This window comes from Hakea prostrata, chromosome 1 (assembly GCF_041222555.1).
Source record: "Hakea prostrata isolate BN-2017 chromosome 1, UWA_Hpros_2, whole genome shotgun sequence".
In the NCBI taxonomy this organism is placed as follows: Eukaryota; Viridiplantae; Streptophyta; class Magnoliopsida; order Proteales; family Proteaceae; genus Hakea; species Hakea prostrata.
The window spans coordinates 74,924,252-74,947,899 of NC_142600.1; the positions used below are offsets into that span (position 1 = coordinate 74,924,252).

The window sequence follows — 23,648 nt, forward strand, 5'->3', positions numbered from 1 at the left end:
GAGAGGGTCGGTTAGTCGGTATGGATCTTCTCATAGACCAACTTCCCAATATTCTGATCTCGGAAGTGTTCGGTCTCCGCAAGAACGTCAAGAGGTGCATGGTCTCAGGAGAAGATTAGATGCCATGGAGAGACGGCTTGATGATCGGGACCTTGATGACGACTATGACGTGGTTGACAGAGAACCCTTCTCAGAAGAAGTTATGAGAGCACCTCTTCCACCTAACTTTATCATGCCAACGTTTACTCCCTATGAAGGTAAGTCCAATCCTTGAGAACATATTAGTTATTTTAAATCTGTCATGGCTGTTATTGGCCGAGAAGATGAGTTGTGCCGAACCTTCCCGGCATCTCTCAAAGGCCCGGCAATAAAATGATTTTCTAGCCTACCGCCAAGATCCATCCAAAACTTCCTGAGAACTCGGGAGAAAATTTATTGCCCGATTCCGAAGTTGCATCGGGAGTAAGAAGACAGCAGATAGCCTTTTTGCCATTAGGCAGAAACCGAATGAGTCCGTTCGGGACTACCTTCTCAAATTCGATAAAGTGGCTATTGAGGTTGAAGAATTGGATGATACAGTAGCGTACAATGCGCTATGGAGTGGAATAACCCAAAGACATTTGCTCGAGGTATTGCTCCAAGATAAGCCGAGGACTTATGGAGCACTTCTTAAGAAATGCCAAAAGCAAGCAACGGTCGCAGAAGTTATTGAAGCCCGAGAAGAGTCCACAAGAGGCGTAAAGGACAAGAAGAATTATGGAGAAAGAGATCAAAATTCAAATGCTCGGGCAAAAAATGATAAAAAGGGAGGTTGGAAAGAAAGACTCGCCACTGGGGACTTTACACCTCTTAATACTAAGAGGTCAGAAATTCTGTTACAGATCAGAGATAAAGAAAACTTGAAGTGGCCGGGTAAGATAAAAGCCCGACCCGAAGATAGGAATATGACGAAATATTGCCGCTTTCACAAGGACTACGGCCACCATACGGATGAGTGCAGAAATCTCAAAGTCGAGATCGAGAAGCTCATCCAAGCAGGGCATCTTGAAAAATATCTTCAAAAGAGCCGACAAGATCGAGAGAAGTCCCCACCTCGATCAACAAAAAGACTCAGATCCAAAAGTCCCGAGAGGGCAGATAAGAATCCCGAGAAGAAACCCGACACTCGGGAATTTTCCCCTATTTACATTGTTTTGGGAAATCCGACGGAAGAATCCATTAAGAAGGCGAAGCAAAAGGCACGGTTCGTTGGATCGATGCAGTTGCCAAGAAAACGAAGAAATGACTTATGCCCAGATCCAATAACCTTCACCGACGAAGATCTCAAGGGCGTCACTTCTCCTCACGACGATGCTATAGTTATCAAAGTGAAATTGGCAAATCGAGAAGTTCACCGAGTTCTTGTGGACACGGGATCTTCCGCCGACTTACTATCTTTTGAAGCATTTAAGAAATTGAAGTTTGAAGACGAGATGATGACTCCATGCGGGACTCACTTATATGGGTTCGTCGGGTCGTCCGCCATATCCGAAGGGACCATTCAATTGGATCTAAGGATTGGGACCTCCCCTCGGGATGCAGTCGTCCAAGCAACATTCATGGTGGTTCGGGACCTTTCAGCTTACAACGTCTTACTCGGGAGGCCAACTCTTAACGCCTTAGGGGCGGTGGTTTCTCCAACACATATGAAGTTGAAGTTTCCAACCACAGCAGGAGTCGGGGAGTGCTCTTCTGATCAGCGACTCTCCAGACAATGTTATGTGAACTATCTTAAGAAAGTCAAAAAAGCCGAGAGATCGGGCAATACAATGAGTATTGAAATTTGGGATGACCGGGATGAAGAAGTTATGCAAAGAGCCGAACCTGTTGAAAAGCTTGAGCGAATTCAACTTCATCCGGATCTTCCAGAGAGAGGGACAATGATCGGTTCAGAACAACCTACAGAATTCAAGGAAGAACTCACCGAGTTTCTCCAAAACAACTTAGATGTATTCGCGTGGTCGGCTGAAGATATGCCCGGAGTAGATTGAAGAGTTGCAGAACACAGCTTATGGATTAGGGACGATGCAATTCCAATGATCCAAAAAGAAGGAATTTTTCGCTCGAGAAACATGCTCCCATCAGAACCGAAGTGGAGAAACTAAAGCAATCGGGTTTCATAAAACCCATTGAATGCCCAACTTGGTTGGCGAATGTAGTAATGGTGAAGAAAGCCAACGGCAAATGGAGAATGTGTACGGATTACACAGATTTGAATAAGGCATGCCCTAAGGATTGCTATCCACATCCATGGATCGACCTCTTGATCGACGCTATAGCAGGACATGAAGTATTGAGCTTCATGGACGCTTATTCGGGATATAATCAAATTAGGATGAATCCCAAGGACGAAAGGGATACGGCCTTCATGACGGATCGAGAAAGTTACTTTTATAAAGTAATGCCCTTCGGGTTGAAGAACGCTGGGGCCACTTATCAGAGAATGGTAAACAAAGTCTTCAAAGACCAAATAGGAAGAAATATGGAAGTATATGTGGATGATATGCTCATAAAGAGTATTGTCCGAAGAAGTCATTTGGAAGATCTTGAAGAAGTCTTTGATACTTTGAGAACATACCAGATGAGGCTAAATCCAGAGAAATGTGCGTTCAGAGTTTCTTCCGGAAAATTCCTTGGGTTTATGGTATCCCAACGAGGAATTGAGGCAAACCCGGAGAAAATCAAAGCCTTGCTCGAGATGGAGTCACCAAGGACAGTTAGAGACATCCAATGCCTAACTGGAAGAGTAGCAGCCTTAAACAGATTTATCTCGCAATCGGGTGAGAAATGTTTGCCTTTCTTCAAGGCTCTTAAAGAGCTCGGGAAGGCAAAGGATACCTTATGGACCGATGAATGTCAGAAAGCGTTCGAGAAGTTGAAGGAGAAGCTCGGGACTCCACCTCTCTTAGCCCGACCTTCAACGGGAGAGCAAACTATTCACATACTTAGCCATATCTCCAGCGGCAATAAGCGCGGTCTTAGTAAAAGAAGAAGGTACTTCACAAAACCCTATCTATTTCATAAGTCATGTTTTAGTAGATGCCGAGACACGATATCCGGATGTGGACAAACAAGCCTTAGCACTTGTAATCACATCTCGGAAACTCAGACCATACTTCCAAGCTCATCCAATTGTAGTCTTGACCAACTTCCCGTTGAAGAAGATACTACAGAAACCCGACTTAGCCGGAAGAATGGTCACATGGGCTATTGAGTTAAGCGAATATCAAATTGAGTACAGAACTCGTCCAACCATAAAGGGACAAGTTCTGGCCGACTTTATTCTTGAGAATAGCATGCCTAGTTCGGGAGTAGAAAATTCACCCGGTCCAAAGTTATGGACTTTGCATGTTGACGGCTCGAGCAACTCTTCGGGGAGTGGAGCAGGGCTAATGCTAATTAGCCCAGATGGATTCACTATTCATTATGCTTTAAGATTCAACTTCAAAGCCTCTAATAATGAGGCCGAGTATGAAGCCCTACTAGCAGGACTAAGACTTGCCCGAGCCCTAAGAGTCCGAGAATTGGAAGTCCGAAGCGACTCTCAATTGATCGTGAATCAAGTTCGTGGCGTGTACGAGGCGAAGGAAACAAGAATGGCAAATTACTTAGCCAAAATTGATGATTGTCGCCATTATTTTGATCATCTTGAGATAAAGCAAATTCCGAGAAAGGAAAATGAAGTAGCAGATGAGTTATCCAAGTTGGTTTAATCCAAATATTCGACCTTAGGCTCAGCCGTTTATATTGAACGGTTAGGAATTCCTAGCATTCGGGAGGCCGAGGCAATGGATGTTGAAGAAGAGCCTAGTTGGATGAGCCCGATTATATCATATTTGAAGAATGATATCCTCCCAGAAGACGTCAAGGAGGCTAAGGCAGTTAAAAATCAAGCAGCAAAGTTCACCATTATTGAAGAACAGCTTTATAAAAAATCAATCACACAGCCTCTTCTAAAGTGTGTTGGCCCTTCTCAAGCCCAATATGCCTTAGCCGAGGTACACGAAGGAATATGCGGAGCACATATGGGAGGTCGGACTTTGGCCCATAAAATAATACGCCAAGGCCTTTATTGGCCGAATATTCAGAAAGATGCCGTGGACTATGTCAGAAAATGCAAGCAATGCCAACTTCATGCATCTGTTCCGAAGACTCCGGCTGTTCCTCTTACATCTGTCTCCAGTCCGATTCCCTTCGCCATGGTGGGGAATGGATCTGGTTGGAAAGCTTCCTAAGGCCGCCAACAATAGAGAATATTTGGTCGTGGCAATCGACTATTTCACTAAGTGGGTGGAAGCCGAACCTCTCTCATCCATTACTGAGAAACAAATGGAGAAGTTCTTTCAAGAAAGGATCATCTACAGATTTGGAATTCCAAAGATCCTTGTGACCGACAATGGAAAGCAATTTATCGGAGCTGGCTTCAAGAATTTTTGTGAAAGATATCACATCGAGCATAGAACATCATCCGTGGCGTATCCGCAGAGCAATGGGCAAGTTGAAATAACCAATCGCACGCTTTTAGATGGAATGAAGAAGCGTTTGGAGACAAGTCGAACCAAATGGGTGGAAGAATTACCAAGCGTCCTTTGGTCATATCGTACCACGGCCAGAACTCCTACGGGAGAAACACCTTTTAGGCTAGCCTACGGCACAGAAGCACTTGTCCCGGTAAAGGTATTGGCAGAATCAAAGAGATATACAGACTTCAATGAAGAAGCAAACGAAGAAGGCTTGAAGAGCAATCTAGATCTAATAGACGAAGTACGGAGCATGTCAGAATACCGGAATCAAAGATATTAGAACCGAGTAGCTGGATACTTCAATTCTCGGGTAAAAAATAGAAGACATCGTGCGGGTGACTTAGTGCTCCGCAAAGTTGCGGCATCCGACCCAAGAAATCAAGGCAAGCTCTCACCCACATGGGAAGGGCCATATCTCGTCGAACAAGAGACGAAACCAGGGACTTACAAGCTAAAAAGCTTGGCCACAGGCGAGACAATAGATCGAACTTGGAATTCCATGAACCTTCGGAAGTTCTATCAGTAGAGTTAGTCCAGATATGTAGCATTTGCAAGTAAGTCGAAAGACCATTTGAATTTCAATAAAACTACGTCTTCACTGTTGACGTCCTTTTTCTCAAGAAGAAAGTTATAGCGAAGAATATACAAGCATCTCTTCAAATTATTCAAAGGCGTTACACTCGGGACCTCACTCGGGTAGCCACTCGGGAGAAATCCCCCACCTCTTATGAAAACCAAGAAAGGCTTTCATAAGATGGAATTATTCAAAGGCGTTACACTCGGGACCTCACTCGGGTAGCCACTCGGGAGAATTCCCCCACCTCTTCTGAAAACCAAGAAAGGCTTTCATAAGATGGAATTATTCAAAGGCGTTACACTCGGGACCTCACTCGGGTAGCCACTCGGGAGAATTCCCCCACCTCTTCTGAAAACCAAGAAAGGCTTTCATAAGATGGAATTATTCAAAGGCGTTACACTCGGGACCTCACTCGGGAGCAACCGGAATTCCCCACCTCTTCCGAAAACCAAGAAAGGCTTTCATAAGATGGAATTATTCAAAGGCGTTACACTCGGGACCTCACTCGGGTAGCCACTCGGGAGAATTCCCCACCTCTTATGAAAACCAAGAAAGGCTTTCATAAGATGGAATTATTCAAAGGCGTTACACTCGGGACCTCACTCGGGTAGCCACTCGGGAGAAATCCCCCACCTTTTATGAAAACCAAGAAAGGCTTTCATAAGATGGAATTATTCAAAGGCGTTACACTCGGGACCTCACTCGGGAGAATTCCCCCACCTCTTATGAAAACCAAGAAAGGCTTTCATAAGATGGAATTATTCAAAGGGGTTTCACTCGGGACCTCACTCGGGTAGCCACTCGGGAGAATTCCCCCACCTTTTATGAAAACCAAGAAAGGCTTTCATAAGATGGAATTATTCAAAGGCGTTACACTTGGGACCTCACTCGGGTAGCCACTCGGGAGAATTCCCCCACCTCTTCTGAAAACCAAGAAAGGCTTTCATAAGATGGAATTATTCAAAGGCGTTACACTCGGGACCTCACTCGGGTAGCCACTCGGGAGAATTCCCCCACCTCTTATGAAAACCAAGAAAGGCTTTCATAAGATGGAATTATTCAAAGGCGTTACACTCGGTACCTCACTCGGAGTAGCCACTCGGGAGAATTTCTCCATCACTTATGAATTTCTCCAAAACATGAGATACAATTCTCTACAAGACCTTCATTCGGGACCCTATTCTGACAGACCAACTGGAATAAAGGCTTGGGAGAACTCAAACATCATCAACTCTAAGGCATTACGCTAGGGGAGTGACTCGGGAAGATACTCGGGACAAGTCAAAAGAAGCTTAATGCCTTAGTTGGAGGCAAACAACTACTAGTTATCATCCAAAATATTTGGCCACAAGGACCAATATTACAGAAAGCGCAAAAGTTGCGCAAAATTCAACATTGTTTACAAAAATTCCAAAAAACAAGAGCAAATCAAGTATTCAAAGTTTCTCAGAAACAAAAGCAAGAAAAGTAAGTCTTGAAAAAATCAAGTCTTTCAACTCTCAGGAGGATTCCCAGATTCGGGAAGCTTGTCTTCTTCAGGCCCGACGCCGCCAGGAGCTTCTTTCTCATGACTCTCTCCAAAGCCCACCTCTTCATCTTCATCAACAGAGAGAAGAGGATCGGGAGGGCTGAAAGGTTCTCTGCATTCAATCCCTTCGGGCACGGCTCTTTCAAGAGTCTCATAGACTCTACCATCCAACATTCCGGCTAATTCCTTCGGGTTAGGAATATCTACCCGTCGGAGAACTTCAGTAAAAGCATCATTGAGCCCGAGGCGATAAGTCGAAGCAGAGAGAGCCAGCTGGAGTTTCTTGAACTGAGAAGTGCCAAGGTAAGAAGTGATGATCTCCTTCTGGATGACGTCAGGCACCTCGTCTGCACTAAGGGGGAGTTTCCCTGCCTGAACTTCTTCACGAAGTTGGAGGGCAATAGACTCCATATCAGCTTTCTCGCGCTCCAACTTTTCCTTTTCTTTAAGGGCCTCTTCCAAGTTTTCCTTGGTCTCAGAAAGCTCCTCCTTAAGAGCTGCCTTGCTCTTGGACATCTCCTTCAGCTTCAAACTCCTTTCTGCGTCCCGCCTCTTCAATGACCCAACAGTCTTGATGGACTCAGAAAGCTCCATGACGTTTCGTTCCCGATCCTTCTCAACATCCCGAAGCTGATTAGCCAAGTGCTCAGAACGGATCATGCACTCTCCCATATAGTGTGTCCCTCGAGAGAAGTACCTGAAGAAAATATGGAATACCATGTTACAGAAGTCACTTGAAGAAACATAAAAGATAAGAACAGAGAATTACCTATAGGCGCTGGCATAAAACTTGTCATCCGGGAGATTCTTCAAGTATTGGCGATCAGAAGGGATCATCCCTTCGAGAAGCCAAGTCCTGGCTGCGTTTGAATCCCCCAGCACGGTGTCGCTCGAGGTTAAGTCCCATCCGGGAACGAACACGGGGGACTTCTGGGAATCCCCCTCGGTAGCATCCTCGCTGTCCCGAGGCCTCTTGGAAGGCCTGCCCGAGCATCTAGACGGGGACGCCTGAGGGACGCCTATCTCGGGAGGACCTCCTCCAGCTGAGGAGCTCTTCCTGGCGATCTTCTTACCCGAAGGCTTGGACGAGTCAGGGGCGCTCAGAACTTGGATGACGGGACCAGCCTCTGTGGCTCCGCTTTTCTTCACTGGCTTTCGGCGAAAGCCTCTTTAGTGTTCCCGATCGTGATGGCCCGGAGAGCATCAATGTCCAATTTGCTAGCCACTGCGACAACAGACGAAGAAGATTAGAAAATGCAAAAATAAGAAAATCCACAAAATTGAAGAACGTCAATGAAGAAGGGGCTTACCCGGAGAAAAGCCCCACAACTGAAGAACAGACGGATACTCAGACAAGTATCCATGAACTGCGGCTGAGTCTCCGTCAACCTGGATGATCTTTTCTAAAGTCGCTTCTTCGGCGGCGGATAACTCAATGAGAATATTGGGTTCTTTAAGATCTGATTTGGATTCTTCACAAAAGCAGTTGGGAATAGCGGCGGGACCGGGGGCTTGCAGAAGAAAAAGTGATGTCTCCACCCCTTGGTGGACGTAGGCATAGACCCTGGCAAAATGATGTTGCCCGACCAGTCCACCGTGTCGGTTGCCCGACGTTGAAGAGAGAGCCAACCCCCCTTCGACTGACTCTTAACTTCGAAGAAACGCTGGAGAAGGGGGAATATTGGTTCGACTCCAACATTATGACAGAAACCCATGAAACATGTGACATTTCTCCAACTATTTGGAATAAGGTTGGAAGGAGAAATTCCATAATGAATTAGAAGGTCTTCAATAATTTTTTGGACGGGAAGGCGAAGACCCCCTAATAAAGCATCATAATAAAGGGAGAAGGCCCCATCCGGAGGCTCTCCAACCCGACTAGATAGAGACGGGAGCAAAAAGGAATAATCCTCTGGAATTTCAGAGAAATCCCTTAAACGCTGGAGATGGTGTTGGTTAAGATCTCCGGGATAGAATTCGGGACCCGAAAACTTGAGATCATAATCAATATGAGAGGGCGTCTTTGGTTTGTTCCTTTCTTCAAGAGTTTCCTCCTCAGAAAGCAACTTAGCAGGGAGAAATGGTGGCCAACGATTCCGGCAATCTTGAGGACGAGAAAGTGGTGGACGAGGCGAATAATGCCTCTGACTAGCAACTCGGAATTTAGCAGGAGATAGACTAATACTATCAACCTCCTGCTCAGCCAAAGAATTCACAGAAGCATCGAAATTGACTAAGTCCGTTCCTAAATCAGAGCATAGGGGTTCTTGGTCAAGAGGGTCGTCCCTAGCTAAGTCAGCAGCAGCTCTAACAATAGAAGAATCAGAGAAATCATCTTCATTGGAATAATGCATAGATTGAGTTCGGGAAGACATCTCGGGACTGGAGATCTCAGTAGTCGGGACCTCCAGTCGGGAGGTGGCTCGGGCTATTTCCTTGCCTTTTCTTAACTTATCCATAATACAGAAATGACAAAGGAAAGAAATGGAGAAAGGTTAGAGATAACTTACTGGTTGAAGAATTGGAATAGCTAGTTGAAGAAAGCAAGCAACGCAGTCAGGAGACTTCAGAGAGAGTTTGCAAGGAAAAGAGTAAAAAGAGGATTAAACCTCTATTTATAGTGAGGAGGAGGAAGTTGAAGAGACACATCCAACGGTCGTGAATCAAGCAAGGCGACGGTTAAGATTTGGCACATGAAAGGTCGCGATCCAACGACCAACAATGAACAGACACAACGGTTGAGATTGAGGGACTCAAGATCTCAATCAAACGGCCCATGATCGAGTAAATCAACGGTTGAGAAAACATGACCATTCGCATATCAGAAGTAGCAATAAATGTGAATTAGTACGATGGTTGGGAGTTACGAAGGCCTTGGAGAAATAATGGCTCTCATTCAAGACGACATCTTAAAGTTTCTCCAAGAAGAAAGGAAATTTTCTAAGAAGCCTGGGAGTAACATTCCATACGTTCGAGAAGTCAATCGCATGGAATGGGGGGCTCTGTTGTGGGGAACTAAGGTCCCGAGTCCCCCCCTCGGGAGAGATACACCTCCCTCGGGCTGGTGCATCTCTTCCCTCATAAAGGGTCCCGAGTGCCTCACTCGGGACAAATGCACCCCTTTGGGTTGTCTGATCACTTCCTTGGAGAAGGGTCCCGAGTGCCTCACTCGGGACAGATGCACCTTTTTGGGTTGTCTGATCTCTTCTTTGGAGAAGGGTCCCGAGTGCCTCACTCGGGACAGATGCACCTTTTTGGGTTGTCTGATCTCTTCTTTGGAGAAGGGTCCCGAGCGCTTCACTCGGGAAAAATATATATCCAACTCAAACATTTCTCAAAAGACTCTCTTGACCAAGTCAAGAAGAGTTAGTTACGCATAAACACTCAGCATATCTATTCCGAGAATTGGGGAGGTGAGTCAGCATAACGGCACTATCAGGTGCGACAAAGAAGGAGCCGTTATTCCACTACTCCACTCACTCCTCAACTATCGATCCGAAACTTAAGGAATCGCCGCCTCCAGGTAACCTCTATATAAACCCACCTCCTACATGGAGAAAGGTACGAGAACTTTCATCTGAGTAAATTACTCATTACGTTCTTAAGAACTCTCTCAAGAACTCTTATTGTTGCCTAGGCTGACTTGAGCGTCGGAGGCGGTTCCCCGGCCAAAACTAGGCCGGACCGTTCTTGCTTTCTTTGTGTGTGCAAGCCTCCCAGTTATTCCAATTTGGTTGGAGAGCTCTTAAGGTGGTCATCTCAATATCCGGCCCTCGAAGAAGTTCTAGACGCAACAGATTGGATTGACTTGGGACCAGTCCATTATCTGAACCCGATCTCTTGATCCCTATTTCACAAGCTGTTCATTTTCAGTTTCCAAGTGGGGTTTTTTTATAATTAATTAATTTATTATTTTTTAAATAAAAAGAACTTGATTAAAAACTTTGGCCCTTTTTATGCTGTAGGAGGAGATCTCTCAATCAATCTCAACAATAAGTGAGTGCATCAATGACCATAAGTTTGAAGAACAGCTTTACTTCGGACCCGTTAGTGAAGAATGTGTGGAATACTCAGATGCAGTTGATTATGTCAAAGATAGCAGCAAGTTTACATCAGTTCCTAGCATGACATCTGCAATGGAGTCCAAGCTTATAAATTCAGTCACATCTTATCCTGACATAGTCGTTATTGTGAACACACAAAATTTTTGTAAGGAAATGCTAATGTACCGGAGAAGCTCTTACCAAAGGATTCTTGCAATGGAGAAACAGGGGGTGCAAGTTGTGGAGCGTGAGATCAGTTTGCCTGTGGATCTGATCTTAAGTGCAGCAGTATGTCTTGTATTCTATGATTGCGATAACATTAAGAACAAAGCAAGAGTGACAGATGAAGCTTCCTCTCGCCTCACTTTGTATGTTGAGCATATTGCCACACATATTTTGACATCACTGAGTTTTTCTTTCAGCAGTTGCATTTTGGTAATTTTCTTAATGTTTACATGATGTTTCAACTACTTTACTATCTGGTCTAACTACTTCCAAAGATATACTTTGTGGACACAGCTATAAATGTTACTCTGCATACAGATAATGCTTTTATGGAACAGTAATCCCTAAATTGAAGGGAACACACACATAGTAACTATAAAAGATGAACTCTCCTATCGTTAAATTTGTCTAGAATATGACTTGAATGAGCAGCAAAACAGGTTACAGAATAAACAGAAGAGAAATCATAATAATCTAACTTGAGTACACCTACAGGATGGTCATTGAATAGAAGTTGAAGACCAATGACACAAGTTTTTTTTTTTGGGGGGTGGGGGGGGGGGGGGTGCACGTTAAATAATGGGTAATTATGGTTACTAGTTTCCTGTAAAGGATTCACTTGAGGCACAAACACTAGTGATGGACCTGGTTGTTCTAGTCCTAAATTTGTAATTATTGTTCATGAAATCGTATTTTGTTTCTCTTTTTTTGGGTTTTTTTTTTCGTTTTTTTTTTTTTGGGGGGGGGGGGGGGGGGGATACTAGCTAATTGAGGTTAGTAGTTCTGTAATTGTAAAGAACCATTTGAGGTGAGGCACAAACATTAGTGGTGGACCTCATTGTCCTAATTCTAAATTTTTAATCATTGTTCGTAAAATGTTCTTAACCATGTCACTTACTTGAGCTTCCTTCCGTTACTGGAACTGTCTTAGATAATCTCTTGTGAATATGTAAAAAAAGTCACTCCTTCAAACAAATGATGCATATTGTTGTCCAGAGATACTTGCAATTCCTTCCTATCAACAATGTTTCAGTATCCAACATGGCAACTTCAAAACTTGAAATGCAGGCACATCAACAATGACAATAAAAGCCTTATCCAAACTAATAGGACCAGCTACATGGATCCTGGCAATAGTGGGTTCAAGGCCTAACCATGCATATTTTTTGCTCAAGGCATCTCCTAAGATTATCTTTGGTCTTCCCCTGCCTCTTTAAGTTCCTTTAATCCAAATTAAAATTACTCCTCCATATGGGGGTATTTGAAGGCCTCTGTTGATGCAGGCACATCCATTTATGTAAATAATGATTATACTCTACCTGTGAGCAATCACTCTGGTCAGACTATAATTATCTTTCATATTTGGACTGGCAGCATTGTGGATGGTATTAGCATATGGCACTTGATCCCACCATTCAATATAATGGATCTCACTGTTTTACACTGTGGGGCTTGCTGCAATGGGCAGCTGGATCAACTGTCATAACTTCTCGAGGTGCTAGTATTTTTATTCTCATTAATAACACTACTATAATGACATTTCTCTCATTGTTATTCTTCCATTGATAAGATAAAAGGGACACAACATGAGTGTACTTTGATAAAATGACATCTCTCTCTCATTGTTTACTGCAAGAAAATGAGAAAAATGTGTCTATCCTTTTACATAGCTTTCTGGGTTGTTCCCTACAGTATTGAACTCCTAATTCCCTTTTTCGTACTCAAGTTATCTTCTTTTTTGTGGGGTTGTAAACTTTAGTTATCTTTGATGTGAATTTCCTGGTCTATTTACTTGTAATGTAACACTTATGAGAATTTATGGTTATTCATGAAATGAATTGGGATAGATGTTCTGTTCAGATAGTCGAGGGGGAAAGCAGCTTTCTTGCTGACATAATGGATTCATCAGATGCACTTTATGCTGCTGCAAGTAGCCTGGGATTAGATTTACAACTCTTTTGCTCATATTCAGCTGAGTTAACTGATGACATCATCATGAGCTGCATCATATACGCCGCTAAGTTAAATAAAGGCCTCTGCCCAAAAATGTTTGAATCTGAGACCCTTGCAGAGTCATTCCTTACCAGCTTTCCATCAATTAATCCTCTCTCAGCTCATGCAATTCTTACTTATGGAGGCGTGCTTGTTGAGTTTCTTGAATGTTCACATGACCACAGAATCCAGGCTATTCAGAAATATCATGTTCCTGATGAAAGCCTTTCTCTGTTTAGTGCTCTGTGTAGATATGCAGAAATAGAGGATTCCAAGTCTGGAATGACGGAATGTTCCTCCTCTTCAGTATCTCCTGTTCCAGATTCGGGGAATAGTCGCTATAAAGCTGAGTGCGATAGGAAAAGGAGAAAATACATGACAGATGCTCAAACATCTCAGTTTCCTATGGAGGAGATGCTTTTTGGTGCACCACAACAATTTGCAGATGGCATCTTGAAGCCTTCTAGAGTGTCCCATCCATATCATTCACAAGTCTCCATGCATCCTGAGAAATCTGAAAGTAAGGGGGCACAGTTTGTCTTCGTGTGACCAATGGTTTGATCAGAAAGAGGGTTTGAGCAATTCTGTCATGAATGATTTGTACAGGCAGGGCAATAATTTTGAAAATTTGCACGGTAAAGGAGAAGTTATAGACCTTGATAACAGGTCATTACTTGGGGAGGACTTCTCTGTCAGGAACACCGCAAATTTTTCAACAAGAATGCAAGATATAGGGTGCAATCTTATGAGAAATTCTGCAAAATCATTATTTTACACGGAAGACCTTACTTGCTTGCCAGCATTCTTAGAAATCAGTTTTGCTTCAGATATCTGCAGTTCCCGAAATGATCCAAACCAGAAGTTAGAGGGAAACATTTGTGCACAGCTGAATATGGAATTGAACAAGGATACACCACCAATTACATGCCAAAGAGAATTCCTGAAAGCTAGAACAGAAAAGGGATCAACTGCAGATAGTGGGGGACTGTTATTTGCAGATAAAAATGAGACAGCACTCTCGAAAGCTTTTTATTCGTCACGACTGCAACAGAGATCACCTTGGACAATGGAATTCCTTAACAGAATCAAGGAAAAAAGCAAGATGCACCGACAATCCTTCCATTTGACACCACCATCTCTTGTTTTGGGTGTGCTGGGAATGTACACAAAGTAGCGAAGAGAAGCCCATCTGTCCTTGATGGTTTCAGGTATCAAGGAGGTACCTACTCAAAGAAAATGATGAAACAGAAGCAACAGAAGAGACCAGTGCAACCAAGTTCATCCAAGAACGGGAAGGCTTCAGCCTCCCTTCTTCCAATATGGACTCCTGCTGACAAGCGAGCAAGACAGGTTTGTCCAATGGAATTTCCATTTAAGCTTATTAATACTTTTTGAAGCTTTTCATCCAAATCCCTCTACTTGGTCAACTGCAGATTCTTTCTTTTGTGAAGAACGGAAATGATACACGAAGAAAGCTGGTTTGGGCTGATGGCAATGTTCGTCCGAGGAAAAGGTTACGGAATGAACTATGAGATAACATGATGGTTTGCATGATTCGGTAAGCTCTTCAAGCACTACCCCCTTGCACCCACTCCCCGGTAAAATTGCATTACAGGCAATTTTATTGAATTGTAGTTATGCATGTTATAAAATTAAAGTCAATTACCTTTATCTTCAATCTGTATTAGATTATGCTCTGTAGCTTCAGCCATGATTTCTGGCATGCAGCTACATTTTTGTCAACTCAACTCACTAGAAGTTTGGTTCTTGCAATTATGCTTCAACACATCAGTAATCCTTGTTATAACTGATATGATTTAGACATACCTAGAGGATGCATCTTGAATCTGTGCTAGTGAGGCTCCGCCAAGTGTTGAAGATTTCAAATAGAAACTACAATTAGAAGGAATTTAAGTATGTAGACCTGAGAAAACTCAGCCAAAAATATATCCAAAAGAAGATATATACTCACAGCACAGAACGCTGACATGTATTCATAGGTTTCCTCAGTTATTAAAAGTTAACAGGAAGAAAATTCAGAATTCTTTACTTGGTTAGTGAATGTTACTGATATGCTGTTACTAGAAAGGTGATATGCAATTTCTAATCTTTAGTTCGTGTGGATCTAAATTAGTCTTTGAAGTACCTCCGCATCTATTTTCTCATCCTAATGAAAGAATATTCTCATGATGAAGTAATATGTTGATGCAACTACATATTTCATCGTTTCATGAAGAACTCAAATGGCATTTCAGAAACTGGACCTGCCACTAGAGCTCATTTAGCTAACCTAGAAATCTGTTTCATAGTTCTGTACTTCATGCACATGGGAACATGGACAGAGCCGTTGTGAAGAAAGAATACATACATACAAATATTTCACTACCAGATGGCCTGGCATAGTCATCCTTTGTTTGAACAGGATGTGTCCAAGGAATGGATATGTTGGCAGGGTGACTATCTTCATCTCAAACTGGCTAATCCATCCCAATTTCTAACCCGGTGGATAATAGTACTGCAAAGTTTGGCCAATATCTCCACTTTGTGCTCTAGATTGGAATCTGAACTACTTTTGATTGAAGAGTCCTAGTGGCCTGATTGGGATCTTTATCACCAAAAGTTAAACTGGCTGAGTGTGCTACACTATGCTCAAGAAATGTTTTGGTTTCAAAAGTCTAGAATGAGTTGCGGTGGATTCGGGATGGAAACACTAGGTTTTATTTATCATCTTGCCTCTAACATCAATAATAAATCTAAAAAAAAGAAGAAAAAAGAAGAAAAAAAAAAAGAAAAGAAGATTGAATTCATCAGAGAAGGTAAGGAATGTTTCTTTGAACGTTCCATAATTGCTGGCTGTTTTAGCAATTTCATGAAATCTTTTTACACGTCTGCTCAACCCACTTAGTCTCAGTTAATTGATGTGTTGTTTCCTTCAAATGAATGTGTTAGTTTGAATCATAGCTTAATAGAAATGCTAGATGTTTATGAAATGAAGAACATTGTGTTTTCTATTGGAGCCTTTAAGGCTCCTGGTTTTGATGGATTTCAAGCATGTTTCTTTTATAAAATGTGGAATGTGGTTAAAAATGATATCATTTCCTTTGTTCAATAGTTTTTTCAAACTGTCTTTACCTCCTGGTTTGAATCATACTTTGTTGTGCTTTATTCCAAAAAAAAAAGATAATGTTGAATTTGTGATTGACGTCTGTCCTATTAGTTTATGTAATGTGTCCTACAAGATTATTGCTAAATTGATGGCTAGAAGACTTAGACCCCTGTCATCGGATTATGTTTCCCCTCTTCAAAGGGCTTTTGTATCTCAAAGGCAAATTACTGATAATATTCATTGCACAGGAAAATTTTCATTTCGTGAACAATACCAAATCCAAGAAAGGTTTTGTTGCTCTTAAGTTAGATATGTCTAAAGCATATGATAGGGTTGAATGGGGCTCCATTCTTAGAATTCTAGTATGTTTAGGGTTTAGTCAACAATGGTGCAATTTGGTCAAGACTCTCATATCTTGTACTTCCTTCTCTGTAAAAATCAATGGAATCCGTTATTGCTAGTTTCAAAGATCTAGGGGTCTTAGACAGGGTTACCTGTTGAGCCCCTACCTTTTCTTATTAGTGATGGAGATGCTCTCCAGACTTCTAGATCATTTTAGGAAAGTCAATGCCTTCAAGGGAATCTCTATTGCTCGAAATGCATCAAAGGTCTCACATCTCTTCATTGTAGATGATACTTTTATTTTTTTGTAGGGCTACTATTGAAGATGCGTGTGGAAGGTCAGTAATGAGGTGGTGATTAAAAAAATACAACCCAATCCTATCCTAGTCCTAGACTATGTTAATTACAAAGATTTACATCTTCGTCCTCCCAAAACCAAAGAAACCCATGGGCCTAACTGTAAACATCATACTAATATGGATTGTATTTGCATAATATCAAAAAACTTAAGAATCAACAATGATATGATTCTTATGTGTGCAGGAAGCTTTTCTCCTACGACAAACCAAACTAGGTGTGACTAGGGTATGATCAATACAAGTATGCAGTGGAAAAGGGTGGTTGCAATAATCAACAATAAGGAGGATGCAAACAAAGGCATAATTGATGGATTACTAGAGGGAATGCAAGCAGCACAGGCCAAAGGAATACATGTTACAACCATTTGGAGCAACTGTCAACGTTTGGCAAAATGGATCCCTTTTACAAAGACAAGATGGCCTATAACAACAACAACTATACTCCTACAATTAGGGGCCATCTTAGGGCATATCAATATCAAACCTTTTGACTGTGCTACAACACTATCCTGGCTTATCAACTTGTGTCAAAATTCATTCATTGTTGACCACACTGTAGAATGGATGTATCTTACCCATTTGAACAACTATACTTATTAGGTTATTGTATTTGTGATCAACCAAAAAAAAAAAAAACTTAAGTCATTTTACTTATTTAGAGAATTTATTTTTACCTATCATATCCTAGATCATTCTAATGATATGATGCACATGACTTTACTAAAAATGAATGCAATTACATTCGTGTGTGCATAACTTGTGTCATACATCCTAAATATATTAAGTTTTCATCTTGAGCTTGTTTTGATATTTATTGTTGTTCTTAAGTTTTCTTGTACTCTATTTTTCATGCTCAACTTGATTTAGTATTCAGGTCCACTTTCACTTGGTCTTTAATTTAACGTGGGCTTCGACATACCCTTTTGAGTTGATTTTGTTTCATTTCACTTGGCTTGGCTTGGTTTAAGACATATGTAATTCAAAGCACACTTTTGTACATTGTGTTTGTTATTATCAAAACCAATAGAGGTAAAGGTGGCACTGATGTAGAATTGCTAACATGGCATTTCTCTAAAAATATTTTCATTTTTTATGATGACAAACACATCAATGATGATACAATATGTTTAATCATTAAATACAAAACTTCATTAATCATATACCTTTGCATTTTTATGAATAATTCTACCAAAAAAAAAAAGTTTATGAATAACACATACATGCTTTCTCCCCTTTTTTTCATCAACAAACCCCTTCTAAATGGAGCTTCCCTCTCCCCTTAATTAATGCATGGTTTAAAAAAAAAAATGACAACATGCTCCCATTAAATAGGATTTTCATTTAACTAAAACAAGAGATCTGTGACTCAAAGAATGATTGAGGTGCATAATTAAAAAAAAACATAATAGGGGTATGGTCATCCATAATTAGATGTGATTTGATTTTGATATGTGACCAAAATTGGTATGAGTATAGATTTTGAGCATGGTAGTAAATTTGGGGTTTTTGCCGCTTATGATTATAATTCTTTTGATGTTCTCTATTATTTCTATGATGATAGCTATTTTGTTTTTGATGACCCTGTTTAGGATGCTTTTGTTCTTTTGCTCCTCGATTATCTTTTGGACCATTATTATTGTTTCAATTTTGCCCTTTTTTATATTTGTAATTTTCTTTCCCATTGTTTGTTTGAGGACTTCGATGTTTGGGTTGAGGATTCTTGCTAGAAGATCCATTTTCAATCTTAATTTCTTTACCTTTCCTAAGATTGGTAGAGTCACCATTGAATCTAAGACTTTCTTTGTCGTGGAGGTCTTTTTGTGGGATTCCTAGTTAATTGTTTAAGTTCTTTTGTCCATAATGAATGTACATAAGTATTGTTTAAGTCTATGTTTCCTCTCTCTCTTTATTTTTCTTAATGTATTCATGTAGATCCCCAATCGAAGTGTTCAAAGATGACACTTCCCTTTTAAGGCTTTGTTCTTATTTTCAAGTTTCTTACTTATTTTATATAAAGCTTCAAATGGACCAACTAAGTTATCCTCATCCATGTCACTTGTTTGTTGGATTTTGGTTTTAAAAAACAAATAACATAATATAATATTTAGATAAGTTTAAAAAACGTAAAAAATCTCTATCTCCCTAATTTTGTTTTAGGACTCTTGTTTGATTCTTATCTCTATAGGACGCTTCTGAATGTAATGATTATAGTCCAAGGTTTTGGCAATTCAACATATATAATGTAACCTAATTTAAGTCCCACATCGGATGAAGCTAATAATAATATCGATTGTATATACATTGATTGCTTTTAAGTAGAGTCTATGCTGATAGAGAGTTAAATATGGATCATGCGCATGCGCCGAGCTGGGCCGATTCGGGCATGGCTATGGCAGTGGTTCATGGACCCTATTCTAACAAGACCATGGGACATTCTAATATTATTTAAATAATATTAAACGTCTATGATTGGACTTGGGACTTTCATGGATTGTGATCCAGAAAGCCCATTTTTGGGTTTTACTGTAGGGAGGTGACTGTATGATCAATCACAATTCTTGCCCTTCAGAGGTGACCTTACGTACAGATGCCACTCTTTGATATAGGTGTCCATATGAGTTTAAGAATACATATGAGAAATTAAAAACAAGAGTTTACTCTCTGGTTTTAACAAGAAAAATTTGTGTTTTGAAAAGTGAGAAAATTTGTGTTTTACTTTCTTCCCTTCCTGTGTTGTATACTACATTTGTATCTCCTCTGCAAGTAGAATATGTTGTGGAATGCTAGGTTTCATATCTAAAGGAGTTGTTGTATCTTGTAGGTGAGGAAGCCAAGGTCAAACCCGGTTTGCATTTAAGGGGACGTTCAAATACCTTTAGGAAAAGTATTATTCGTACACTTTAACTCACCCTGTTTGGGTTTGTGCTGTTCTAATTTTCACTTCTTCTGTTTCATTTGGGTAAGTGCTTCTAGCATAAGATTATACTACTTTGTGATTCTATTTTCTTATTGTCTGACATTGGTTTGTCTGTATAGTAGCCTCTGGTATTATTATTCTAACATAAGTTATGCTCCTACTATTATCATTAATGGAATTTAGACTACAGCAAGAGTTTGTCTCATGTTCTTTTTGTTCTTCCTTTGATCTTGCCATTAGAGCCAACTTGATGTTTTCTTCATTGGACTCCTCTTCTTCTTCTTTATGGTGTAGGATATTTCGACTATATAAGTTCCGTTCTTTTCTTCATTTGGGCACTTGGATTTGAGGTGTTTGGTTTCTTATACTTAAAACAAACAACGTTTTTATTAAAGACATAAGTTATTTTCTTAGAAAGATTTTTAACTTTGTATTTCTTGGAAGATTATCTTTTGTGAGGGCCCTTTTCTACTTTCTTCTTGGGGAGTCTCTTAAACTCTTTGGTGATTGGATATATCTCTTTTTTAATGTTCATGTCCTCCCCTTCATCCTCACTTTCTTCATCCACATTGATGGCACTTTTTAATGCTACGAACTTCTTCTTTTGATCCTTTTACTTGCTTTGATTTGCTTTTTCTTTTCACGCTCCGCCTCATAAACAAGCCAAAGCCCGATGAGCTCATCAAGGGTAATTTTTGTTAAATTTTCTGCTTCTTGAAGAGCAGTCCTCTTGGGTCTTTATGAAGGTTGAAGGGTTCTTTGAATTCTTCCTGATACATTCTCATTTGTGAATTCTTTTCCAAGGCTATGCAACTTATTAATAATGTTACTGAATCTATTGAATAAAGAAGTAATACTCTTATCATCTAATATCCTAAAGTTTTCATATTGAAGTGTAAAGACATTTAAATTCATATTTTTTATATTGCTAATAACTTCATATGTGAGAACTACTTTATCAAACATTTCCTTAGCATTTTTGCAAATGCCACATCTATTGTAAGCTCTGTCACTTAAGAGTATATTACATGAATACTTTGCCCTTTGGTTCGATTAAGCTTCGGCCTTATCAATTATGTTCTATATTATTTGTGTTTGGGTATTTTGTTACTGTTTTTATCTATATTTGTAATCTTATTTGGTTCATAAGTAATGATGTCCCATGCATTAAAATCAAATGCACAAAAATGAAATTTTCAAATCTACTTTTCAATAGGCAAATCTTTATTTATCAAAGTACAAAAGTTCATTGAAAAGTCACATCAAATTTTTTTTTTAAAATTTAATTACAACACTTTGATATACAATTCGTAAATGGACTTCAATGCTTTGATGTGATGTGAGGACACATGTCATACATCTATAAGAAAATGAATGTAGAAAATTGCAAGTAGAAGCACATCTATTGTCTCTACCTTAAAGTGATTATTCCTTAATATACCTGATTTGCTCTCATGTGTGGCTAATCTCGAAACCTACTTTGCTTATTTTTATATTTTTTTGGGTAAACAAAACTAGTTTGCTATGTTTTACGTCTCAATTTAACGTTGTATTTTTCTAATTAAGAAATTGTTTGGTTTGACTTTTGTACTTCATTCTATTTATCTAATCTTTTCAAGTAAAAAAAGAGGGAAAATTTCAAACAAATGCTAAGAAGAAACACCACCGGTTCCCTTACATCTAAGCTTTAAAGGATCTAGAATTGGAAGAAATAGTGTTTACAATAAGATTGCTTGTAGAACATCTGAACGAAATTGACGTCAAAATTGCAGTTACTTCTTTCATTAGTGAGGTCATAAGAATATCAGCACCAGTTACTCCTCCTTATGGTGGAAGAAAAAAATTCAATAACCACCACCACGCTTGCAAGGTAAAAAACTGGTGGAGAGGGTAAATCCGAATGACATTGAATTCGAATAGAACTAAAACCTATTAAGGAATGGAAGGACTCAAAACAATGATTATATTTAGATTATATATTTTTTTTGAATGAATGAAGAAAGAATGTACAAGGGGAAATAATAGGACGGGAACAGCCTTGCTAAAAAGAAAAAAGAATTTAGGTTACAACAATAAGCCTATTCCATAGGATGTCACCAGAAAGTAGAAGGGGGATGGGGAAACAACTGGAACTTGGAAGAGATATTAAAGTTGATAGCATTTCAAATTGTGTTTGAAGATCTGGAGTTGGAGGCTCATCTTCTAGGGTTACACTCCCACCAGAGAGGATGGATGACAACATTAGGGGTAGAGCCAAGATTCAACATGGGGGTCAAATAATGAGAGTCCGAATCACATTCTACTGATGCTTTTTCGCCCCACATATTGTGTGGGATCATATGAGACTTACTTTTAAATTATTCAAATGCTGGTCTATACGTATTAAAGATATAAGCGAATTGTCGAGAATGATAATTTTATCCTTATAAAATATAGGTAAATTAAAGCATGAGAATTGATCACATAAAAAAATGTCTTATAAAATCAATACTCCAAAAAAAAAAATGATTGTAACAGTAAAATGTTAGATGCAAATCAAATAAATCATGGTAATTGGTTACCTTACAAATGACAAATATTTTATTCATAATATGAAATTAAATAAAAAGAGTAATAATAATAAAAAAAAAGAGAATATTAAATCAAGGATGACAAAAAGAAGAAGAAGAAAGAGAGAATACCTAATTCAGGAGAAGATTTAAATACCTGATTCTGGAGAAGATTTAGGAATAAACTTCTACCTTTAGCTTGATACTTGATTTTGGAGAAGATTTATGAATAAATTCCTAACGTTTACCTTTTGAAGTTTTCCTTAAGTCACGTGCTAAGAAATAGGAGAGAAGAGAAAAGAAATAGAGAAAGATTTAGGAATAAATTCTTAACTTGGGAAAACCCTCGTGGCCAAAAAAAAATCCCTCTTTCTCTATTGTACACAACAGTGCATTTTTGTACTAAGTAATTGGCTGAGATTAAAAGCTTAAGTTTAAATTTTAATAATCCTCATAGTCTTGTATTTAGTTTGTTTTTTCAGCCAATCATTTGGTATATATGTGCCACTGTTGTACACAGCTGAGACTTGTGCAGAGTAGATGATTTTCTTCCCTCGTGGCCAGCAGATGATGTTCTTCCCTCGTGGCCTTGTGTAGTTGTGAAAACATCATCTGCAGTGCACTAATGAGCTAAATAAGTGGACGAGAAAACAAAAAAATATTGCACTTTTAAAAAAAATTTAAAATCAAGCTTTTGACCAAACCTTCTATTTGATATAAAATTACACTTTTATGCACAAATAGAAAGATATGTACAGTAGATAGATTTTTTTTCTGCGTGTAACTCTAGTCAACACCAAAACCATTTTACCAGCTGCCTCTACAAATAGAGGAGTTGGAAAAGGGTTTCAAGATGCATAACTAATTTTGAACTAACCCATACGATCGTCGAAAGTGCAGCCAAATAGAGGATAAAATGAAAAACAAGCTGACTCTAATCCACAAGTAGCCAAAAGAAAAAAAAGGGGCAAAAATGAAAATGTATGTAAATAGTTGTTAGAGTAGAAGCTCCACAATCATCTCTCCCTTATGTGACCATTCCCGAAGATCCTTTCTTTTGGGTAAACAATTCACGATCTTCACATTAGAATGGGTAAATATTTGTTCATTAATACCAATTAATTCAAGTATTGTGTTAATGTGTGTAGGGATTCTTAACAAACGGCTGAAGGTTGTAGGATAGAGCACGAGGAGTAGATGGACATATCACGTCTGTCAATTTTGGTAAATTGGATAGTGAAGACACATTAGAAACAACACTTGTGGGCTTACAAGGACTAAACATAACAAAATACCAAAGACGCAATGTGGGAGAAATTTGGAGTAATCACAATATGCTACAAAAACTCTTACCCAAACCAGTTAATATTTAATGGAGATAACTAGTGGAATCCAAAATATTAAGGTTAATGTATTCCCATCTCCAGTAATCCATAGTTGGCTTAGTA

At 39.7% G+C, this 23,648-nt stretch overlaps 1 pseudogene across 1 annotated transcript in view; it reads left to right on the top strand.

Annotated features, from left to right (window-relative positions):
- Nucleotides 1-17,490, top strand: part of LOC149030068 (protein SHORTAGE IN CHIASMATA 1-like) — a 29,735-nt pseudogene extending 12,245 nt beyond the window's left edge. The window contains exons 7-10 of the transcript XR_016171224.1: nucleotides 10,633-11,145; nucleotides 12,796-14,277; nucleotides 14,361-14,485; nucleotides 16,919-17,490. The product of XR_016171224.1 is annotated as a protein SHORTAGE IN CHIASMATA 1-like (transcript). The remainder of the gene's footprint in view (nucleotides 1-10,632; nucleotides 11,146-12,795; nucleotides 14,278-14,360; nucleotides 14,486-16,918) is intronic.
- Nucleotides 17,491-23,648: the final 6,158 nt, after the last annotated feature.